Source organism: Diplotaxodon limnothrissa, linkage group LG3 (genome assembly GCF_057381915.1).
Source record: "Diplotaxodon limnothrissa isolate DT_005_m linkage group LG3, D_limnothrissa_male_GT1.1, whole genome shotgun sequence".
NCBI lineage: Eukaryota > Metazoa > Chordata > Actinopteri > Cichliformes > Cichlidae > Diplotaxodon > Diplotaxodon limnothrissa.
This window is the reverse complement of record NC_140598.1, coordinates 24275182-24290128: the sequence shown is the minus strand read 5'-3', so window position 1 is coordinate 24290128 and position 14947 is coordinate 24275182. Positions and strand designations below refer to the sequence as shown.

The window sequence follows — 14947 nt, the reverse complement described above, 5'->3', positions numbered from 1 at the left end:
AGCTGTTTGTCAACTTTCCTTATTCTGTAAAGTTCGAATCACAAAAATTAGAGATCAGCTGTTACAGAAACTGAATGATGTGACAACACAAACGCTGTGGATTTTCTTTGCATTGTCCCCACCTGATGACAGTGATATAGTATGACGCAATTCCATATTAGATTCTTGATGAATTTATGTTGTTGTTATTCAGCCTGGTTCTATTTCCCCTTTTTTAACTTTGATCACCCGCCCCTTTAAACATCTCTGCACGGCCCTGATTTTCAGACAAATCTTTAGTCATCTCCACTTTTCTGCTCAGTGAGTGAATTCAGGTATAGCTTGTACTGCTTTAATATTAAACCTCAGCTTGGATGTAGTCAAGGCCATCCTCATACATATGTGGAGGTGCTGAAGCCTGAACCTGGACAAAAAATAGTCCCGGGCATTTTGATTAGAGACTGGCCCACCAGGTATTACAGGAAAAGCCATAAAGCCTTTGAATGAAAACAAATGCTGCTGTGACAGTGATGTACACTGTCTTGTTGGTGTGTATATGTATGATTTTATATATATTTTACATGACATGAAAACTTTGGTTATAAGATTAAGATAATCATTTATTAAAAGTGAGATATTTTAAATGAGAATAAGAAAGAAAAGTATTTCTTTGTGCCCCCCTCTCCCTGTTAATGCCCTACTTGGCCCCCTGGCAAAACTTTGCTAGACCCGCCCCTGCACAGTTACCAGCTGTTAGCTACGTAAAAAAAAGGATCCTGGTGTTATTTGTCTCTCAGAAACAGTTCATAACTTCCCTTCAACTCATTCATGTCACCTAAAAGGTGAACCTGTTTCTCCATCACCTGTTCAGCTCTGATGATTCAGTAAGGATATCTCCTGGTTTCTCCGTGTCACCGGTGTCTTTTTTTTTTCTTCAACTTTCTCCCATGCAGTCATCTGTATTTCTCGCTTTCTTATTTCTACATCGCAATTTTTCTTTTTATCATCTTTTCATGTCTAACTTGTGTGTTTACCACCTGGAATGCACACAGATGATTGGCTGAGTGCTATCACGTGGGATAGCTTAACTTGAATCCAACAATAATATTTCTTATCATATCTATGCGGATAAAATTCAGTTATACTGTTCTTTCAAACCTTCCGAGTTTTATAAATTGTCTTGTTTAAATAATTGTCTGTCAGGAATCAAGCAATGGTTAAATGGCAATTTCCTCAAGTTAAATACACATAAAACAGAAACTTTGCTTCTGGTAACATGTTCTCAGTTTTTCAGTCGCGTCTCAGTTCAATGTCTCTTGGGAAACACTCCAAACAACTGATTGGGAACTGTTTCTATCATTTAGAAATTGCCAGTAAATTTTAGGGTTCATTTTAAACACTACATTGTGAAGCTCCCCAGTACATCTCTGACCTGTTGAAACCTCATACTTCTTCCACTTAGGTCTTCAGGGCAGAAGTTACTGTTGGTCCCACCTACTAGGTTCAAAAGAGGTGGGGATCGGGCTTTTCAGGCACCAAGGCTGTGGAACTCTCTTCCATTGTCTTTACACTGTCCAGACTCCATGACTCATTTAAAAAGCAGCTGAAGATATTTATATACAAACAAGCTTTTAATTAGTTTTTTCATTATTTTATATTAATGTATTTATATTTATGGTCGTATGGTGAAACACTTTGTCATTTTCATCTGTGAAATGTGCAACATAAATACATTTTACATACTTACTAATTGGTCTGTGCATTTCTTTAGCCACTGAACAAGCTGAAGTTCCCACAGTGTGGACCACAGGGTCAGTAACCAGTAGTTATTGTTTGCTCAAAGCACCCACCAATCACTGTTAGAAGAAGAACCACAACACAGACCAACTAACATATGATGTAAGCAGAGATGTTGTGCATTACTGTCTGCAGCAGCATCATGGGTTTATTCTCAATCCATGAGGACCAGCAGTCCTTCCCGATTACTCTGCACACAAACGCCTCTCCATCTTGCATCTGATGGATGAGTCTGGTTTTGTTCACACACATTCATACTCCAGTGAAGTTGTCCAAGGATATTTTTACATATTTAACATGGCTGTACACCAGTGCCCAAAGCAAAGTTCATAAAGAAATTGATGAGTGAGCTTTGTGTGGAAAAGCTTGACTGGCCTCCACAGAGTCCTGACCTCAACCTGACAGAACCTGGTGATTAAGAGCTGAAATTTCAAGCTGGACCTTCACCACCAACAACAGTTCTAAATGTACTCCTGTAAAAAAGTTCAAAACTTCCCATAAACATACTCCTAATCTGAGGATTAAGGAGATTTTATTTATTTGGACTAATTTTCTGTGTCAATAAATATGAAACATGTCATTACCTCTGTTACACCTAGCATCATAAGACTTTCATCAAACTATTAATCATGTAGTTTGGTAAACTTTGAAACGAGGTTTAAAATATGAGAATGTCAAGATATATATATTTTTAATTAAAGGCAGGAAAAAGAGGAGACAAGGGGACAAATTAGAGAAATGAGAAAATCCTGAAAAACACAAGGACAAGAGCTGAGAAGAGGAATCAAGGGCTGTATCCCAATTCAGGGTCTGCAGCCTTAAAGTACGCGGCCCTTGAGGCTGCGTACTCAAAGACCGCTAAGGCTGGAAGTGTGAGGCTTGTGAAATGGGACGGTTTAGCCTCCGTCGCGCTGCCCAGGTTGCCTAGCAACCATGATAGCTGGAAACGTGTGGTTGACAGAAATGAAGGAGAACATATTTTGTTCGTTTCTACATGAGCTTTGTGTGATTTAATAAGTATCTGAGGCTGAGACCACAGCACTGTAAAACATGATTGTTGGACTTCATTTCTGTACTGAACAGTCATTTAAGATTAGCTAGTAAATAACAATGTGTCAAATACTGAGCCTCAGTAAAGACTCAAGTTGCAGTTATTTATATGTCCTATCACCTTAAATCTTCACTCAAAGACACTCAAGTATCTGTGACAGTGTATATGTAGATGTATTATATTTAACCTCGTAAGACCCGAACTCTTCCATAACATGCATTTTTAATTTCTCTTTGATATCTGGGCACATGGGGGCCTGATGAATGTAAAAACAGAGAATTATCAGATTTTTTTTTTTTACCTTATTTTTTTTTTAAGAACAATAAGAGCCACATATGAGGATATTCGTTTAAAATATTTGACAGAACAGTGGCAGTATAACGTCCTGGTACGTGGATATCAGGCCCATGCAGAGCGAAATTCAGTATTTTGGTCTAAATAACCCAAAATGTGATGTCCACATATGTGGACGGCAGGTCCTAGGAGGATAAGAGACAAATGTTCCTTCAGTATGTTGGCATTACTAAATTTGGCTCAATGCTTACATATATGTGTAAACAGCAAATGTACGAGCTGTGATAACTGTTTCTGATAGAATGAAGAGTAGACTGATATATTAAATATTCCTTTATTGGGTGAGAAAATCACAGCATGTCATAACTGCTTTAAGTCATACAGAATAGATATCAGAGCCTTAAACAGGCTGACTTCTGCTAAATGGGTCGAACTGGGCAGAAAGTCTACAAACACATAACATCCTTATAGAATATGATGTAACACTATAGATCAACTTACCTCAGAATATATAAAGCATATAAACAATTACAGCAATATGATGCAACAAACACAGCAGTGCTACTGATCCAAAATACTCAAAGCTTCATAGAACTGAAACAAACATTTATTTTTAGGTCCATTCTGCTGCTGATACATACTTTAGGTTTCTGAATATTAAACTTGTTTCTGCCTGTCATAGTGTGTAACTTGAAGGCCCTGAGTACTTTCTCCCACACTGAAAACACTGGAATGATACAATTATTTGAACATTACCTAATAAGACTGATTCAGGACAGACAATTAGTTATGTTAAACTTTTCTATCAGTCCTTCACAAACAGGGAACAGTCTGTCTATTCTCTACATCTGTCAGCTGCTGCTGGCTCTTCCTCCTCCTCTTCCTCACACACTGCTGAGTTTGTCCTGATGGATCATCAGGGGTGCAAAGCCTCACAGATGATGTGCAGCAGTGGGTCCCTCAGTCTGTCCTCACTCTGGACACTTGCAGTTGTCACACATGGAAATCAAATGTGTGATAAGCTGCAGGATTCAAACACAAGTGTAACTTATAAACACATGTTCATACTTTTATTCCACAATCAGAGAGAAAGAAACAGAGAGAGAGTGCAGGACAGACAGACAGGTGGCAGTCTCAGGTGTACACACTGCTACAAAACAGGAGGATTTAGTGTTTGTGGTATTACGAGTGTAAACAAGAAGAGTTCCCAGCTGGTACAGTGGACACATGTGTGACTCCTGTGATGTGGCCAACAATAATTTTTTTAATGTTCCTCATTATTAAACATTTGCACATAAATAAGTGACATAATATTCAGTACTTGTCATCCAGGGAAGGACGGATGTTGTTTTGCTTTGCTGTGTTCTAATGTGAAGTGTGTTTATTTATTTTTTATATTGCATATTTTGGTTACATCTGTCAATTTGTCCTGGAGAGACTCCACCCTTTTCCCGTTTTACTAATTTGACACACCTGAGAGGAAAGGAGCAGGCGGTGATTTACAGAGAGTGTTGAGTGACACACAAAGGTTGGTGGAGGTTGGCGTGGAGAGAGACGAGGGGACGACGCCAGCGAGCAGGGATCGGAGCGAGCAGTCCGGTGGCTGGAGTAACTGGAGGCCAGATCACGCTTCTGTGGGGAACTAGAGGCGGCGAGACAGTGCTCTACCTCCCGCGGCGAGACGAGTTGAGAGCTCTGCCCACCCGGGGTAAGTCTCCCGACTTATCCCACTCTAATGAACGGTAGCCACTGAAAGAGTACTGACTGCTGCTGCCGCTTTCTTTCCAGCACGCCGGAGCGGAGAACACGGACAGGAAGGCGAGGACGCCGCCGGGTTTCCCCCTTGCACACTGCTTGCCTGGATTTTTAATGGTGTTTTATTAATGTTTATTGTGTTGTTCCCTGGCCAGGGTTGTTTTAATTCATTTTATATTTTTGACTGTTTAAATATAATAAATTATATTTTAATTATACAGTTTTTAATTCAGTGCATTCCCTTGGCTGCTCCACTGCTCTATCCTTTTTTGAGGAGGGTTTCCCTCCTTTAATAACACTTGTGCTAAAATCACCTTCACTCCATTACATAATTACTTTTAACAGTTTAGTCTTCGGCCGCTCCGCTTGTGCCGTCTGCGGCAAAATTATACACACCGACTGCCGCGCTATAAATTGTGGGATATGTTGGCCACGAAGTCTACACCGCCACAGCCTTAAAATTCAGGGAAATGAGGGCCGCATTTCGAGCAGCCTTTGAATTGGGACAGCCTTCAGCGCGCCACTGTGACGTAATCGGCCTTAAAATACAGCCTTTAAGCCTGCAGACCCTGAATTGGGATACAGCCAAGGGTCAAGGATGCCATATAGGAAATGAAACAGGGAAGGAAGAAACAAGCATAGTGGGAGGAGTCATCACACTGAGGAAGCATCACTGATGATCTGCTTGTATCCATGTTAGTGTTTAAAGTCCAACATCTCCCTCTAGTGGTCATATATAAACATGTGTGAGGATGGTGTTCATGTAAAATGTGAATCATAGTGTTCCAGTCAGTCATCAGTGTATCTCTGCACAGCTGTAATTAAAATGTGTTCAGAGGGCCTCAGTGTCTGAATGGTTCCAGTTCAGCTCCATAACAGCAGCGTCCCTGGTTTGATTCCTGTGTTTCAGCTCATATCTGCCTCTCTCACTGAGGGGGTCGTCCACTACATGGACATGGATTTGTTCATCAACCAAACTACAGATCACTGAGAGCAGAGGAGACTTTATTCTCTTTAAAGTTTGTGAATAAACTTTAATTTTCTTTTTTAGTTTTTCTTTTTCATCTTTGTGAATTAATAAATGTATGAGTAAGGTCACTGTATTAAAACTATTTTTAAATATGTTATTTTTTTTCATCACTTTTTTTGTTTTTAAATATATTTCCCACCTGTCTTTGAACCAATAGAAAGCTGGTGCTCGGAGGAAGAGGGCGGGCTTTACTTGGTGTCAGTGACAGAAATGAGAAAAAGCTCAAATGAGTGAGAAGGACGATGAAGGAAACATCTGTGCTGTGTCTGCTCTGTAAGTAGAATCTCTGTGTTTGTTTGAATTCTTGTACTTTGACTGTCTGCTCTCCTGATAACTGATGATGGAGGAGAAGACATGAAAAACAAATCAGGCTGAATTCAAGTTCAAACACCACGAGGACCAACTGCAGGTCTGAACTGACTCTTTATCTTTGCTCAGGAGTCGAGGAAACACAGCAGGCAGTGAAAAGATCAAATCATTCACTCATTATATCAACACAGCTGCACAGTGGACACATGACTTTACTGGGTTATTTAAGGGTAGAGGATAATTTGTATAGACTTACAGTACAGCCAGAAAATGCGCCGGGAGCGAGGGGGCCCCGTCCCTCCCCGGGTTAAGGGGGAGAGAGGGCGCAGCGAGCACAGAGTCCGCGGCCCCGGGCGAATTCCGGGCCCGAATGTGTGAAGATAACAATTCTGATGAGACACTGCTGTTTTACTCTAGACCAGTGATTCCTGAGAAAGGCTGCAGCTTACCCCAAACCCTAAACTGGATATGCAGTCAATAGAGGATGGATGATTTTTTTTTTAGCTTTACAAACTTTTTCACTCTTTTTCACGCTGAAATCAAACAGAAAATGAGCAGATATATCAGAGAGACGAATTTATGTATTTGTCAGCTGTTTGTGTGGAGTTCTTTATCTTCACCTCTAATCAACCTGAGTGTCATTTCTCTTTAGTTCTGGTCTCACTGCTGAGCTGCACAACAAACCAAGGTCAGTAACCTTCTTCTGTCACAGTTTAAACCTGAGAAATGTTCACTGATATGACCTGATTGGGTTCATGTTTCACAATGTAAAGTCTAACAGATCATCAGTTTTTCATTTTTAACCCTCACAGCTCGTCTGACTGTGAGTCCCAGCAGCTCTCAGTTCTTTAAAGGAAACTTTGTGTCTCTGAGCTGTGAGGAGGACGACAGCTCTGCTGGATGGACTCTGAGGAGGAACACAAGCAAACGACAGAGGACTCAGTGTGGAGATATGGAAGGAGAAGCAGCTGGTTCTTCATGTAACATCAGTTACATGTATACATGGGACAGTGGAGTTTACTGGTGTGAGTCCAGAGAGGGTCCCATCAGTAACATGGTTAACCTGACAGTCACTGGTAAGCTGAGTGTGTGGAGTTAGTGTTGATGAAGCTGTGTGTAAATGGATGAAATGCTGTAGTTTGTCTCTGTGTTGAGGTGGATCAGTGATCCTGCAGAGTCCTGTCCTCCCTGTGATGGAGGGAGATGACGTCACTCTGCTCTGTAAAACAAAGACCACTCCCTCCAACCTCCCAGCTGCTTTCTATAAAGATGGCTCCCTCATCAGGAAGCAGCCTACAGGTCACATGACCATCCAGCATGTTTCCAGGTCTGATGAAGGCCTCTACAAGTGTGACATCAGCGGTCATGGAGAGTCTCCATCCAGCTGGATCACTGTCACAGGTGACACACTCACCTGTCTGTGTTTCTGCAGCTTTCAACATTCACAATGTGACAACTTGATGACTGTGTTTGCTTTATTTTAGACAAACACACCACCACACCTCCACCTACACCCACACCTCCTCCTGGTTCCACCTCCATCACTCTTCCTCCATCGCTCTCTCCTCCTGTTATCTCTGCATTGTCATGTGTGGGATCGGTCTGTCTTGTGGTTCTACTGGTGTTGGTGGTTCTGCTGAGAAAACGATGTGTTCGTAGGAAACCAGAAGGTGAGACTCAGATTTCTGGATTTTATAAAGTCATTCATTTAAACTGTGTTTTGTTTGCTGTTTGATCTTTTTGGTCCATTATTGAATGATATTCGTGTTCACTTTGATTCACATCAGTAGATAAAGATGAACCCGAAGGAGATGCCATGCCCAATGACATCACATACAGTGACATCAAAATATTAAATAATAGACAATAGCCAATCAAGGAAAGAAGAGGCACCCCCCCCCCCCCCCCCCCCCCCGATTTTTCTGGTTACTGGGTTATTAAATAAAATAACAAGCTAACTAAGCATGTTTAAGCTTTAGTTTAATTTTTCATTTTATATATTGTTATAGGAAGTCCCTTTACTACAAAGTTTTACCACAGACCAAACAGATCATAGGACTTTTTTCTTTTAATCTTATTTTGTGCTCCATTGTCTGTCATCTATTTTACATCCACGTTTTCCACATAAACTCTGATGTCAAGCCTTTTTTTGCGGTAATAATCCACACGTTCCCTTGAAACTTTGTTTTTGATTTGAAACACAAAAATATAACTGCCTAACTATGCTGATGTTCACAATACTTCACAGTAAACTCCTATTATTTTTTTTCTTGGATAACTGAGTCCATAACTAGGCCAGTGTCTGCTCCATTAACTCTAAATGAAATATGGCTGTAGGCAGTGTGACACTGCCTGTTAATATAATATAATATAATATAATATAATATAATATAATATAATATAATATAATATAATATTTGAGGACATTTCCTTTGGCCTGGGTTTCAGGATGATGGTTAGAGATAGATTTATGTTTATGAGCACTATTTCTTACTGTTGTCATGTGATGGATGGTTTATATTCACAGTTATGAAATAGAAAATAGAAAAAAATTATAAAATATATTAAAAATGTTTAATTAAGCATTTTACTAATCTGGTGCCAGAATTTATCTCTGAAAGAGTTTCTATTAATACTTGTATTTACACACTTAATGATAAACTCTCTGCAGTGTTGATTTAGATTTCAAAGATCAAACCAAATGTAACCATGAATGTTTAACTCTGTACTTACTGAGTGTTGTTCACTGTGAGCTGGACTGTGTGTTTGTGGTCTGTGGTTAACTGAAGCTAACAGCTCTGCAGTCGTCCAGCATCCTGTTTCTGATAGAAAGGAAACAAACAGTAAACTCTGCACACAGACCAAGAGTCTAAAGATAAAACGAATACTTTTTTTTTTACCAGTCATATGTTGAATTGTATTATATACAGTATTTGCTGTTTTTTTTTTAAATTTCCTTCGCTGATTCATATTCAATAATCACATCTCATTTTTAAATTTAATCTAACATTATTCTAAGTTAATAATTTGGTAGTTTCTGTGACATCCTGACATTAGAATCATTCATCCTGCTGATAAAAGCTCAGTCTGCTCCTCCTGTATCTGATTCATTCAGTGAATCTAAATTCCACTTCTTAAACATTATTGATCAGTTTCTTTATGATCAGCTGTTATTCCTGCACTGATGTCCTCTGTGTGTGTTTGCTGTGCAGACAGTGATCCAGCTACAGTCCACTCAGGAGTGAGAACTGAAGACGTCACTTATGGAAAAATCCTCATTAAAGACAAGAAAAAGAAATCAAATCTGAGAGGTGAAGCTGCTCTTCTTCTGTCTCTGCCATGGTTCACTCAGGCTTTGCTTTAAGCTACATGCTAATATTAACATGCTAAGACACCGATCTGCTTTGGGTTCATTATTCATCTTATTATCATGCTAACATTTAATATTTAGCAGCTGCCGATGGTGACAGGTTTTTTTATGTATTTTGTCACCAGAAATATGGAAGCTGTCTGTTCATTTCATCTCCATCTTACTAAGACAATTTAGTCATTTTGAACAGTTCTTTGGTTCAAACTCTGTGGGAACAGTTTGGGGAACACACTTTTCTGTTCCAGCATGACTGCACCCCACAAAGTAGTACAAAAAGTACACAAAGCAAGGTCCATAAAGACATGGATGGATTATTAAAACAAATCAAACAGGACAGCTGTGAAAACATGCATTTATCATTTATCAAACAGTATGATATGTCTAATTTCTTTTACAGTGATTATTGATTAGGGTAGACTGCAGTGGGTCTTAACATTAGTTGTTAAAGCTACATTAGAGGGCCCTGTGGGACTCTGTTGATGTCAGATGTTTGACGTGGTAATCTATTGATTTTGCAATTTGTGGATAAGACAGAAAATTTTAAGGGGAGGAAATATTTTGTATTTTTAATGGCTAAGAGTAATTTTTTCATGTTGTTTTTTTATTAAAAGATCAGACAATATTAGTCTATTAATGATTGATTTAATGATGGTTTTAATGATTTATGATTTGAATCGGTTCCTCACTAGCAAGCTAAAGACAGAGAGCTAGATTACGTAGCAGCTCTTATGTAGCTAGATTATAACATTTATCAAGAGGTCAGTTGGGGATGTTTATGTCACTGGTCCTGGGTTTGATTGTTATACGTGTGACAACCGAGCACCTGAGTGTGAGAAATGTTTTTGCAGCTCGCGATGTAAAGACGGTAATAGTTTTTGTTTCTTTGTATGAAGACTTAAAATTGAGAGCACTTCAGAATCAGTTTGATATTGATGTAGTTCAGTTTGCTAACACATGTTTGCAATGACGTCCTCACCATTACTCAGGTTACAAAATCTCACACAAGATGACTGTTTGTCCTTTAAAATGTGTTGGGAACCTCTGTCCTTTTTATTGACATCAGTAATTCATCACTACAAAAGCCAGTCATGGATGTGGAATCTGTCCTCAGCTATTTTCGTGACTTTATTAATGGTTATTAAAGTCTGTAAATTTCTCCATTTCACTGCTCAAAAAGAATAATTCAAAATAATTATCATTGCTTCAAACTCATGGTGTAAATATAAGGTGTATTAGATGGTGTTCATCTCTAAATTTACTTATGCCTTTAACTGAAAATAAAAAGTTATACATAAAAAAAATCACTTTTACTGAAAACCCATTCATTACAAGGAATAACTAACCCTGCCATGTAGTCAAAAACATATAGTGTGTATTCACATGACATTAACGAATACATCCGGTGAATGACCATCTTAGTGTTGGCCCAAATGTGGCTCATCTGCCCACACAAGTTGTCAAGGGTTATTGAGATATATTTGTTGATATGATATTTTATATTGAAGGACATTTACTCTGTTCAGCCTGTCTCTTTTGAACTTCTGGATGTGAAACCACAGCAGGTACTTCCTGTTGTTTACTCAACTTAGTCTGAAGCAGGTAACACTTCTCGCCACAGTGTGTTCTTCTCTAGCTAATAATAGTGTCCAAGTCATGTGATCATGTTTGCTTTGTGCTCTGTGGTGAAGTTTGTTAGCTTGAGATTAAAGAAGGCGACAGCTTTGTGGTCATCAACTTGTCTTTTTCACAGAAACACCCACCAGTTACTTGCTGAACAGGTGCTGTTTCACAGCTGAGGTGTTAAGGTGGAAAAAGAAAAAAACTGTAAAGAGCTGCTGTATAAAAGTCACCACTTAATGTTTTTATAATGCTGCGTAAAAGTAAATGCTTTTCTTTTCTGTAGCTGTGGGGTAAGAAGAAAACCATGTTGTTGTGTCCAAACCTCCAGTAATTCAAATGTGTTTTTGCAGACAGTGATCCAGCTGCAATCTACTCAGCAGTGAGAACAGAAGATGTCACTTATGGACGAATAGAAATCAGACCAAAGAAGTTCAGAGGTACAGCTTCTCTTTAACTTGGATTGGCGGTCAGCGAGGTGTTCACCTTGTTTCCAGCCATCATGCTAAGCTAAGCTAACAAAATCACAATTCAAGCTCAACATATTCATTCGACATATTGATCCATGTCTAGCAGAGCCCTCCTGGCTGTTCCTCAGGCTGCTCTGAAGACAGATGTTATTTATCACCATTAGTAACTATAGGTACTAATGGTTACTGCTGCTCCACCTGCTGTCACAATGTCTTCAAATAAAGATTGTGAAATTTTTTTCTTAGTAGAAAAAAAATATATAAAATTCTTAATAGGAAGTACTATTCCCCCATCAGTAGCTACATTATCTGCTCCTGCTTCAGCACAACAGTTATTTTAGAAAGTTTTTTTTATCTGTTACTTTACCTGACCTGGTTAAATTAGTAAACTCAATAAGTTTACACTACTGTTCTCACTATTTTACCTGCATCCTTAATCAACACATCAATGCTCTCTGGTCAAGCCCCTGCTGACTTTAAGAATGCTGTCATTTAAAAATAACACAAGCTTCTCTTCTTAATAACTAACAGGCAATAATAATAATAACAGGCAAATCTCAAAATTTCCATTTCCATTAACTTTAATTTGATTGAAGCAGTGCAAAACAATATGATTGAACTATAAAGCTTGTAATCATGTTTCCTGTTGTTTGAACTGTGTGTGTTTGTGTTCAGACTTTAAACCAGAGCCAGACGTCATCTACTCTTCACTGAAGTAGTCCACCAGTCCAACCACTGATGTCCAGCTGCTGGTCTCTAACTGGTCCCCCAGCACCTTTAGACCAGAGGACATCCACATGTTAAAGATTTTTATATGTTTTATGTCTTTTTAGCACTGAATTAGACTCTGATGACCCAGAACTACTTACTGGAAGTCAGTTCATTGACTTGATGTTTATTGGCTTTTGTTCCCACAGCAGTGAGCAGTTTCTCTGCATGATTAATAAACTTTTGTTCTTAGAATTTTTCCTCATTTGTTTCTTTGGGTTTCACAAATTTCTCGAACGGAAAATTTGACTTGTTCTAGTTTGGTTGTGGTTTGGTTAATTGATACGCAACGTTCTTCAGTGAAGAACACAAAGAATAAACCACAACCTCAGCATATAAACAGTCGGAACATCATCCAGTGTCTTTAAACCACACAGAGAAGCTTCAGTGCAGGATGTTTGTGTTTGAGACTGAAACCTTTTAGCTCTTTATTTCCACAGTCACCCAAAAAGTAACCAACAGCCTCTGACATGGTGAACATTTGTTACATTTTTCTTTAGAGTAAACATAATTCAGTGGTAGTAGTTAGCATGAATATTTGCTCGTTTTGTAGTAATATATGATTAATTTTAACTATGATGAAACTGTTTTGAAAATATATATTTTGTTGTCTGCCAGGCAAATTAAAACCATATAGCAACTTTGTGTACGGGGAATAAACTGTTTCCTTAATTTTTCTATTTAAATAATAAGGAAATATTCCAGTTGTGTTTTATTAAACTACATAAACAAAGAGGAGTAAACCTGGCAAGGACAGGTGGACAGTAGTCTTTAACAGTTGCTGGAGTCAGTTAATTTACTTTTACCATGGCTGCCCTGCCTGCTACCATTATGCTACCAGGCAGACATTTAAACTTACAGCGGTGAAGAGTAGACTTCATCAAAGTAGATGTCTTTCTGAAAGTGCTGTAACTAAGTTTAAGAATATAATCCACCCATTGTTGTCATCTTCAATGCCCTGTACCAACATAAAGCAGAGCAGCTACCTGAATGCTACTCCAACAGAGGTCGATTATCTTGGTAATTATTTTGCCTCCTCACTACGTACGACTCTGGATACTGTTCTGATGGTACTGACCACATTCCTACAAGACTGTTAAAGGAAGTCCTACAAATAATTAATGCTTCAGTCTTAAATATGATCAACCTATCTCTAATAATCGGCTATGTACCACAGGCCTTCAAGCTGGCTGTAGTCAAACCTTTACTCAAAAAGCCATCTCTAGACCCAGCAGTCTTAGCTAATTATAGGCCAATCTCCAACCTTCCTTTCATATCAAAAATCCTTGAAAGAGTAGTTGTCAAACAGCTAACTGATCATCTGCAGAGGAATGGTTTATTTGAAGAGTTTCAGTCAGGTTTCAGAGCTCATCACAGCACAGAAACAGCTTTAGTGAAGGTTACAAATGATCTTCTTATGGCCTCTGACAGTGGACTCATCTTGTCCTGCTAGACCTCAGTGCAGCGTTCGATACTGTTGACCATAATATCCTATTAGAGCGATTAGAACATGCTGTAGGTATTACAGGTACTGCGCTGCAGTGGTTTGTATCATATCTAATGTAATTGGAGAGTCCTCTTCACACACTAAGGTCAATTATGGTGTACGACGCTGATGAGCCTCATCTGTCGCTCCAACAACATGCGACACAGGAGCATGCAAAACAGTTTTAAGGCAGCCACCTAAGAACTTCTGGTGGCAGTTTGTTTGTTAATTAGTTAGTTTGTTTGCTTGCTTGTTTTAATCAATTTTAAATCATACCTTTTATCTGTTTTTGTTTCTAATGTCTCTGTAAAGCACTTTGAATCACCTTGTTGTTGAATTGTGCTATACAAATAAATTTGCCTTGTCTTGCCTTGCCTTCCACAGGTTTCAGTGCTAGGAACAATTCTGTTTACTAGAAAAATTTGCATTTCCTGTGAAAATGCTGTGTGGATGCCTTAACGCTTAAGATGTCTGCTGAAAAAAGCAGAAAAGGTTGAAAAAAAAAAATGTTGCCCTGAGCAGGATTCGAACCTGGCCCTTCTGGTACTCAAGGGAGGCACATATCTCACTGCGCCACACTCTTTCTCACAAAGAAGAGGTGGAGAGACTGACAATTGTGCTGAAATGAGCAGAAGCTGTGGAGAATTGGGCTGATAAGAGGTGGAAAGGCTGAAAATTTTACAGAAGAGGTGAATAAGTAGAATTTCTGCTGAAAAGAGATGAAAATTCTGCTGAAAAGAGTTCAATCAGCACAATTTCTACTGAAAAGAGTTGAATGAGCAGAATTCTCCTGAAAAGAGGTTTTTGCTGAAAATAGCAGAAAAAACTGAAAAACTTTTCTGAAAAGAGTTCAATCAGAAGAATTTGTGCTGAAAAGAGTTAAATGAGTAAAATTCTGCTGAAAAGAGGTTTTTGCTGAAAACAGTTTAAAAAGCTGGTATTTGTGCTGAAAAGTGGTGAAAAAACTGAAAAATATGCTGAAAAGGGGAGAAAAAGCTTAAATTTGTGTTGAAAAGAGTTA

At 38.8% G+C, this 14947-nt stretch overlaps 1 pseudogene; it reads left to right on the top strand.

Annotated features, from left to right (window-relative positions):
* The first annotated feature begins 6148 nt into the window (after positions 1-6148).
* LOC146635056 (uncharacterized) lies at positions 6149-12405 on the top strand (annotated as a pseudogene).
* Positions 12406-14947: the final 2542 nt, after the last annotated feature.